Source organism: Lactuca saligna, chromosome 4, assembly GCF_052625555.1.
Source record: "Lactuca saligna cultivar CGN05327 chromosome 4, ASM5262555v1, whole genome shotgun sequence".
NCBI lineage: Eukaryota > Viridiplantae > Streptophyta > Magnoliopsida > Asterales > Asteraceae > Lactuca > Lactuca saligna.
The window spans coordinates 103,793,285-103,803,845 of NC_136420.1; positions in this window are offsets into that span (position 1 = coordinate 103,793,285).

Sequence of the window (10,561 nt, forward strand, 5' to 3'; positions counted from 1 at the left end):
TGAAAAAGGTGACATCAGCATACAGTGTAAATCGTTGACGAAATACTGTTACCTTAAAGCCATGAATTATAAGGCAACCCAGGATACTCGTAACCATACTGAATAGAGTACTAGACACCCTACAAGCATCTATATAATGTGACATTTGTCACCCCTTGGCTTGGTAGGCCGTGGACTGTAGCTAGCAGTCAGGGTGCGGGGTTGTCAATCCCGTATAGGCCTATACACACAATGTCCGCTCTCCCTACAGGAGACTCTGGTTACCAACTAGACGACGGAGAAGGCCGCGTCCCGAAGATGCATCCCAAATAGAGGATAGTGTGTTACTAGGAGGGAGTGGGTTTCTTATGTAAGTGTAGACTAGAGGTATAGACTCTTAACTGAATTGACTGAAGAAAACTCGTATGTCTATGCTCGTATACGTAATATATAACTAATGAATCGAACGACCTTCAGATGGACATCCGATCCCACCAGACCACATCTCAACGAAGAAAAGGAAATAGGGCGGACAAGCCTTCCTAAGTCCTTCAATCATTATTTATATGCATCTATACAAGCATAAACATACATCTAACTACGCTTGAGTGTGTATCATACGGTGAAGTATAAGTGTACAGTGGAACATCTGAGTCGTGAAGTATAAGTGTACAGTGGAACATCTGAGTCGTGAAGTATAAGAGTACAGTGGAACATCTGAGTCGTGAAGTATAAGTGTACAGTGGAACATCTGAGTCGTGAAGTATAAGAGTACAGTGGAACATCTGAGTCGTGAAGTATAAGTGTACAGTGTGGGATAATCGAACCATGAAGTATAAGCGTACCAAGTATAAGTGTATCACGAAGCAGAGACGACAATAAGTGATGTAAGAACGTCTATCAAGTATAAGTGGAGTAAAGTCGTTATCCAGTATAAGTGAAGGAGAATCGTATCACTAAGTAAGAGCGTGAATAAGTATAAGCGTCATCAAGTATAAGCGACTATAGGTATAAGTGAAAGTGTTACCGAGTCAGAGTATAAAATAGGTATAAGTGAAGCAACAGTATTTTATAAGTAAAAGTATACGTCGAAAAGGGAAATCTTTAATGAAAAATCTTTATGTACAGAGAAAATCACAAATTGTATTCCTTTGTAAAATACGTTTAAAACCTTAGAGGATCTTTCATAAACCAGTTTAGAATGAATTTGAATAAATCAGTATAAGTAAAAGTTATGAAACAGGTAAAAGTCATTTTAGTGTCCCACTCGGTAAAACAGTGTAAAGTGGTAAAATCTTGTGCATGCGGGTTATCAATCATATGCGATTGACATGATAACTGGCATGTTTAACTTGTATTCCCCCCTATAAAACATTTAAAAGCATTTAAAAGGTTCATTCAGGGGTATGAACTCACCTGGTGTAAGTAGGTCCAACGAGAGTGTTGTTTGGGCGTTCGGTGCCACGTAAGGACTCGAACACACTCAATGACCTATTTAACATATGATAACATATGTTCACATACAATTAGTACATTTAATGCTAATTACACCAATATACGCGCTCAAAGGAGCGGAAAACACTTTTGGCTAAGTGTTTGGGGTCCCGGGTAGCGTTTAAGGGTGCTAAGGGCCTCCTATCAGTTGTGGAACTTTGCTAAACTCAAATATCAAGTGTGTAAATGGACTTAAAGCATCAACATGGACCAAACAAGGAGTTTACGGCCCAACCTAAGGGAGTTTACGGCCGTAAACTCCCAAGGTCAATTTCTTGGGTGTTAGATGCTTCTAGCTTGTTCATAGAATTATTCCAAGCACTTTTCCTAAAAGGTATGTGTGGGTTTGAGGCCTCTAAGGGTACTTTATAGGAGTTTATGGCCTAGGAACTCTCCCAAGGGAGTTTACGGTCGTAAACTCTCAACCTTTGAGTTTAGTGAAGTTTTAAGCCCCTATTGCCTTCCTAGAATTTTCTTATGAAGTTTAATGCTATTTTGGGTGATTAAATCCAACATTTGAGGATAGTCACTACCCTTTATGGATGATCAGTAAATCCTCCCCGGAAGTGTAACCAGAGTCTCCTGGAGGGAGATCGCGGAATTTGTGAATAGATCTATTCGGGACTGACAATCCCACACCTTAACTGCTAGCTACAGTTAGGCGGGCACGCCTAGGGTGACAAATTTCTGGATATCGTTCGACGTCTGACAAACGTCAAGGAGGTCACGTTGTCGTATTAGTATGGTTACCCGACTCACAATATGTATTAATACCAGCTTATTCACAGTTTGGGTTCAGAAACTGTATCTCGTTCGGGATAGTGATCCCATGGTTTTGCATCTATATTTTATATCTCTTTCGGGATTGTGATCCCATGATATTGTTTCTAGATCTCTTTCGGGATAGTGATCCCATGGTTTTATGCTTATAACTTGTACGGGATGTCTTTCCCCATGGTCTTTAACTATATCTTATACGGGATAGTGATCCCATGGTTTTCTAAATCTATATCTTATACGGGATAATGATCCCAAGGTTTTGTATCTATATCTTATACGGGATAGTGATCCCATGGTTTTCTAAATCCATGTCTTTCCCCATGGTCTTTAACTATATCTTATACGGGATAGTGATCCCATGGTTTTCTAAATCTATATCTTATACGGGATAATGATCCCAAGGTTTTGTATCTATATCTTATACGGGATAGTGATCCCATGGTTTTCCAAATCTGTATCTTATTCGGGATAGTGATCCCATGGTTTCAATCTACATTTATATATATATATATATATATATATATATATATATATATATATATACATCAACTTATCTCGTATTTAGTCCGGGATGATAGTCCCATGATCTTAAACCTGCACTTTCAGATGTGTCAAACTATCTTATATGTCTTTCGGGATAGTGATCCCAAGATTTTCATTATATAGTTTTGTGTGTTAAACTATACTTTGTGATATACAACCGGTCTTATAATTAGGAAAATATGGGATTTTCCTGGGGTAAAATACAATACATAACCGAATTGGTAACAAATGATACCTTAACCAATTTCACATAAGAAAATATGGGATTTTCTTGGATAACAACTTTTTCGGAAACTAAAGGAAACCGATACATTTTCATAAACCAAAACCGCTTATGAACTCACCAGCTTTATGCTGCCCTTTATGGATGATCAGTAAATCCTCCCCGGAAGTGTAACCAGAGTCTCCTGGAGGGAGAGCGCGGAATTTGTGAATAGATCTATTCGGGACTGACAATCCCACACCTTAACTGCTAGCTACAGTTAGGCGGGCACGCCTAGGGTGACAAATTTCTGGATATCGTTCGATGTCTGACAAACGTCAAGGAGGTCACGTTGTCGTATTAGTATGGTTACCCGACTCACAATATGTATTAATACCAGCTTATTCACAGTTTGGGTTCAGAAACTATATCTCGTTCGGGATAGTGATCCCATGGTTTTGCATCTATATTTTATATCTCTTTCGGGATTGTGATCCCATGATATTGTTTCTAGATCTCTTTCAGGATAGTGATCCCATGGTTTTATGCTTATAACTTGTACGAGATGTCTTTCCCCATGGTCTTTTTCTCGTATCTCGTCCGGTGAGTTCATACCCCTACGGCTTTTTCACTGTTTTCAATGTTTTCAGGGGGGGAATACAAGCAAACTATAACTGTTTTCCAATCACAACATTGATGTGTTTCAAACAATATCTGACAAACCTATAAACTCTTTTACTCCTTATGTATTATGCTGAGCATAAGGAATGACTATTCGATTTCAACTAAATGGATTTTAGTTAAGGAAACAATCAAACTAATCAAATTATTATGGGAATAATTTGGGGGTCTTTACTATTCTTTCTATCGTATACTGATGTCTATATCAAGTTATTAGATAAACTATGTCTGATTCAGTTTATCTCCGTATCATTTTAATGTATTGTCAGATAATTTCATGTATGTATCTATACTTTACTGTACTATGTTTCATAATCTTCTGTATATCGATATCTTACAAGAACCCTGTGAATAGTTTAGTACTAGTTTGTGAGATAGTCACTACCCTTTATGGATGATCAGTAAATCCTCCCCGGAAGTGTAACCAGAGTCTCCTGGAGGGAGAGCGCGGAATTTGTGAATAGATCTATTCGGGACTGACAATCCCACACCTTAACTGCTAGCTACAGTTAGGCGGGCACGCCTAGGGTGACAAATTTCTGGATATCGTTCGACGTCTGACAAACGTCAAGGAGGTCACGTTGTCGTATTAGTATGGTTACCCAACTCACAATATGTATTAATACCAGCTTATTCACAGTTTGGGTTCAGAAACTATATCTCGTTCGGGATAGTGATCCCATGGTTTTGCATCTATATTTTATATCTCTTTCGGGATTGTGATCCCATGATATTGTTTCTAGATCTTTTTCGGGATAGTGATCCCATGGTTTTATGCTTATAACTTGTACGGGATGTCTTTCCCCATGGTCTTTAACTATATCTTATACGGGATAGTGATCCCATGGTTTTCTAAATCTATATCTTATACGGGATAATGATCCCAAGGTTTTGTATCTATATCTTATACGGGATAGTGATCCCATGGTTTTCTAAATCCATGTCTTTCCCCATGGTCTTTAACTATATCTTATACGGGATAGTGATCCCATGGTTTTCTAAATCTATATCTTATACGGGATAATGATCCCAAGGTTTTGTATCTATATCTTATATGGGATAGTGATCCCATGGTTTTGTATCTAAAACTTATACGGGATAGTGATCCCATGGTTTTCTAAATCTATATCTTATACGGGATAATGATCCCAAGGTTTTGTATCTATAACTTATACGGGATAGTGATCCCATGGTTTTCTAAATCTATATCTTATACGGGATAATGATCCCAAGGTTTTGTATCTATATCTTATACGGGATAGTGATCCCATGGTTTTCCAAATCTGTATCTTATTCGGGATAGTGATCCCATGGCTTCAATGTATATTTACATATATACATCAACTTATCTCGTGTTTAGTCCGGGATGATAGTCCCATGATCTTAAACCTATGCTTTCAGATGTGTCAAACTATCTTATGTCTTTCGGGATAGTGATCCCAAGATTTTCATTATATACTTTTGGGTGTTAAACTATACTTTGTGTTATACAACCGATCTTACAATTAGGAAAATATGGGATTTTCCTGGGGAAAAATACAATACATAATCGAATTGGTAACCAATGATAACTTAACCAACTTCACATAAGAAAATATGGGATTTTCTTGGATAACAAATCTTTTCGGAAACTAAAGGAAATCGATACATTTTCATAAACCAAAACCGCTTATGAACTCACCAGCTTTATGCTGATTTTCCAATCGCTTGTATTCTCAGGTCCAAGTTAGACAGGTACCCGGTGATCTCTTTTGATGAAGACGGAGTGCGTGGAAGACTCGTCTCAACTTTTGTTTATATGATGCAAAGTCTTTTAGGCTAACATCATTAAATTTATTTAAAGTGACTCTCTTCTCTTTTGACCAAAACTAATAAAACTTAGATAAAACTTCATAAATGGTCCCTGTGGTTTTCGAAAATATCAAGTTTGATCCCTAAGTTCAAAAAACTTCACATATGATCCTTGTGGTTTCAAAACTTTTAACAAACAGTCCCTTAGCCACATAAAAAAACTAATATGCCCTTTTTATTTCTTATTAGAATTAATTTTACCTAATTCTATTTTAAAAAATAGAAAAACAAAATAAATAATTCATTAGGTCCACCTCCTCCTCTCTCTCTCTCTCTCTCTCTCAATTCTTTGTCATTTTCTTCTACTCAATTACCAACACCCTTTGGCTGATAAAAAAAATGGGCACTTCATTTACATCAGTTCATAGCCTAAGCCTCTTGATTTTGAAACATCACCACTGCTCCACCACTACTCCGCCATAAAACCACCTGTATCAAATGTAAATGACCAACGTTGGCCACCGTTTGTTAACCAAGAACCCCAATATTCCCTCTCTTGCTCCGATAATCAATCCTAAAAGCAATAACACCAGCAGATATCAAGCAAAGGCAGAAATCGAGGGAGGATCTTCGATCCTCGCCTGATCGAGAACGAAGAAACAAGAATGGAAAAAAATAGCAGGTGGGGGTGTTCGTGAGGAAAGAATCCGACAAACCAAGGCTACCACCCCTGTTTCAATTTCTCTCTTTCCTACCTCAATCTTCCCTATCGATCAACAACTCAAAACATCCCCTCGTTTTCAGTGGTCCTCAATTTTGGCTTTGAGAAAGTGAGAGGAAGAAGAATCGATAAACTAGCGAGCTGTTATAACTCCCCAGCCATCCTCACTTGGTTCTCCGTCACCTCCAGCACCTCCTCTCTCTGCCTATTGCTAGTGATTTGAAGCCACAACTCCGATGTGTGAGCTATCAGCCGAGAAGGAGCTCATCGGAAAAACCGACTGCTCTTCCCTCTTCCACCATTATAGCCGTCTCCGCCTTTTCCCCCCTTGTGACTTCTTAACTACTACAGAACCACACTCCACAATCGGAGCTTCCTGATCGCAACCTTCCATTCGTGATTTCAGCTTCTCCGAACAGACGAAGATGGAGACCTGTTCCCTTAGCTCTCATCCGGAGATGATGCAAGTTAAAGCCTCAGAGGGTCGTCGGAGATCGACGACTCTGTCTCTCCTCGCGATTTGAATGACTACCATCGGAACTTCTCATTGCTTCCGATTTATTCGCTCCTCTAAATCCCCAAACAGATGAAGAAGACGATGTGCATTTTTAATGTTTAGAGAGAGGGATAGAGAGAGAGAGAGAGAGAGAGAGAGAGAGAGAAGGTGGGCCCAATGAATTATTTATTTTGTCTTTTTATTTTTTTAAATAGGATTAGGTAAAATTAATTCTAAAAAGAAATAGAAAGGCCATATTAGTCTTTTTATGTGGCTAAGGGACTGTTTGTTAAGAGTTTTGAAACCACAGGGACCATCTGTGAGGTTTTTTAAACTTAAGGATTAAACTTGATATTTTCAAAAACCACAGGGACCATTTTTGAAGTTTTGTCTAAAACTTATAAACCTAAGGAACCATTTATGAAAATACTATGGAATATGAAGTAAGAAACCTAAAACCTTTAGATAATGCCCCTTTCTTTGGTGACTCAGCGTCATCCTTCTTTTTGTCGCCTCCTTTACTATTGGCAGATAATTTTATTGGAGATTTTAGTGTCACCTGGTTATTTTAGAATTATAAATTATCAATTGAGTTCAAATCTTGGTTTTAGACAAGTTAGGAATGCGAAGTGCACTTTTATATAAAATGAGTTTGATTTCGATTCAACCAAATGGCAAGGGCCAAGTTAGGAATGCGAAGTGCACTTTTATATAAAATGAGTTTGATTTCGATTCAACCAAATGGCAAGGGCCAAGGGGCAACTCCCCGTCCAGATATTTATTTTACTAATAAAAGTATTATGAAAATTATTATTTTCAGAATATATTACCCGTAATTATCCTCGGAACTATCATCCCTTAGCTAAAGGATAAAATCAACATGTAATGTTTATTGAATATATTTGGTAATCAGAAGAATTTAAAGGTTATAAAACCCTAGTTCGCGGTCGCATATTAGTGTCTTAATACGAAACTATTTCTTAAAAGATTATCCCCCATAATCTGTATTCCGTGTAACCCACGCATAGTATCGAAATATTATATTTAGAAAGTAATCACACGGAATATCAGTTGATCTAGGCTATTCATCGTTTTCATAAATCTTCTTCTTTTCCTTCAAACCTATAACGCCTGTGTTTCTGGGCTTGTCATTTTTAGCAATGTAATGGTCTAGGTTAACCTTTGTAACCCGTTTTGAAATAATAGAAGTGTATTATTTGAGTATTATGTGTTTTGTGCTTAATTGCTTAATTATGTGGTTTGCTTAATTAAGAATAAAAATAAGCGTCAAAATTTAAGTGTAAAATAAACTTGATATCTTTAGATAATGTTGTAGTAGTTGAAACAATGTTTCCGAAGATATAAAGAATGCCGAAATCCGAGTTATAATGAGGAAGTTATGACCTGTCGAAGTTTCGCAACAGAACCGGCACCGCTGATTAACGTAAAAAGTGAAATTTACGTTAGAGCGATATTTAGCCTTAGTGATCTAAACGAGAATCGAAGATCTCGTTGTTAGTATCAAAGCGATAAAAAGTTAGGCGAGAACGGACGTCAAACGAAGAAGTTATGAATTTATAACGAAAATTTCTGTCCCGGCCTATTAAAAATAAATAATAAAAAATAAATTCAAAATTAGCCGACGGAGTTTAAACGAAAGTTGTAGAGCGTAGTCTCACCTTTCCGTGTATATAAAGAACGTCGGAAACGGAGTTCGTATGAAGAAGATATGAATTTCCGAAGTTTGATAAATAATTTGTATTTATTTTTAAATCAAAAATCCGGCATTATCCGAAGGGGGAGTCAGCAGTCCGATCCGACTTACGCGCCGCGTAAGTGAGTACGCCCCGCGTACTCCGAAGAGTGTCGACACTTCGGATGACGCATGCAATGACGCATTTCGGAAGCAGTACGCGCTGCGTACTGCAGTACGCCCCGCGTAATTCGGGCTTCCAGCCTCCTATAATTAGGATGCGAGGGTTCCGGGTTCCATTGTTATTTTCCTCTCGTTTTTGTGCTGAAGCTCTGCGTTTTTACCCCTGAAGCCATCCCGAAGCCCCGGTAATATTCCCGAGTCCCGAAGCGAGTCCCGAGATCCCGAAGATCCCGAGAAGTGCGGTTTCCGAGCCGAAGCTCTGCCCGCGAGAAGTTCGATTTTTGTGGAGATCTTCCAGATCTGCTGTGGATTACTACTTCTGCAAGTCGTAGTGTTGTCCGATCATCTTCTGATCAAGTGAGTGTATACTACCTTTCATAAACGCAATAATAATACAAGTATGGTTTGAGTGTATTAAGTTTATCGTCGTTTATACGTGCGAAGGTGTTGTTACTTTCTTCTAACGTATAACTATAAAGTATTTTATACGAGATACGTGTTATGTGAATATTTTGTTGTTATGTGTGTGAATGTATATTCACTTTCTTCTATCTTACAGATATGATTATTTCTATATGAAATACGTGTTATGTGTGTGTGCCTCATCTGTTATATGGAAAATGTATTGATCAAGCATGCTATACAGGTTTTGAAAATATGTATAAAAATGTATGTTTTTATCTACTAATACGTTGGGTAGAACATGGGTAGATAGTTGGTGTACATTGTTTTATCATGTTTTGTTTTTGGGAACAAATTCCGCAACTATTTCAAATCAAAAGGATTTACTTTGAATTTATTTTAAAAGCATAAATGAAAATCGGTCTTTTCTGGCCGATATTTTGGGGATGTCACAAAACCCTAACAATCACCACGAACACTGCACCTCCATTGTCGCCGATCAAATTTCTTTCTTTCTCCCCAGTGACCCCCCAGTAGCTATATGCCTTCAAGTCTTATGAAAATGTTTTGTGTTTGATCGGATTAAAGAGAATAATCAATGACTTGTAAGGATAACCAACCTTTATAATTATACATATTTAGTCACTATTCACTAAACTTTCTATATACGACCCATCATTGAACTTCATAAAACTGTTCAAAAAATATCAAAATGACCGACAAAATTCACTATACCAATCATATTGGTATTTTTTTGAACAATTTAAATGACATGTCATGTAAAGAAAAAAATAACTAAATATGTATATTTATAAAAACTCGTTACTTTTCAGATTATTGTCCGTAAAATAAAATGACTATCGGGAATGAGGTTCCATAGCGAATCAAAATATACATTAAACAATTAAAAGTAAATAGAATTACGTAAACAATATCATACACATATTTATTTAAATAGGAAGAAAAAGAAAAGGCGAATAACATTATCAAATATTTATACTTACTATTAATCAACAAAAAAGAGACTTCAATCAAATGTTCTTTTAATAACGTTAGAAGATTACTGCATACTTGATTGATAAAAGGTATGAAGATATTTAATTTCTTCTATATTTTGTTTCTAGTATCTTCATATCTATTTTTTATGATAATAAGTGTCATTTGATTAAATTTAAATTTAATTGGGATGTTAAATTTGTATATTTGTCGTTATCTTAAATAAGTAGAAAGAAAAATATGAATAAAAGGTTACGAATATTTAATTTCTCTATCTAAAAACTTTTAAATACATATAATACGGTTTAAAAAAAATAATATATATTTGTATCTAAAATATAAGTTTTAAGTGGTAGATCAAGTGTGTATATATATATATATATATATATATATATATATATATATATATATATATATATATATATATATATATATATATATATATATATATATATATATATATATATATATATATATATATATATATATATATATATATATATATATATAAACCTAAAATTTGTTATGTTTATAAGTCATCATCCATTTATTTTAATAGTCTAATAAACATATTGTATATTCTTTAATCATCTAACAAAC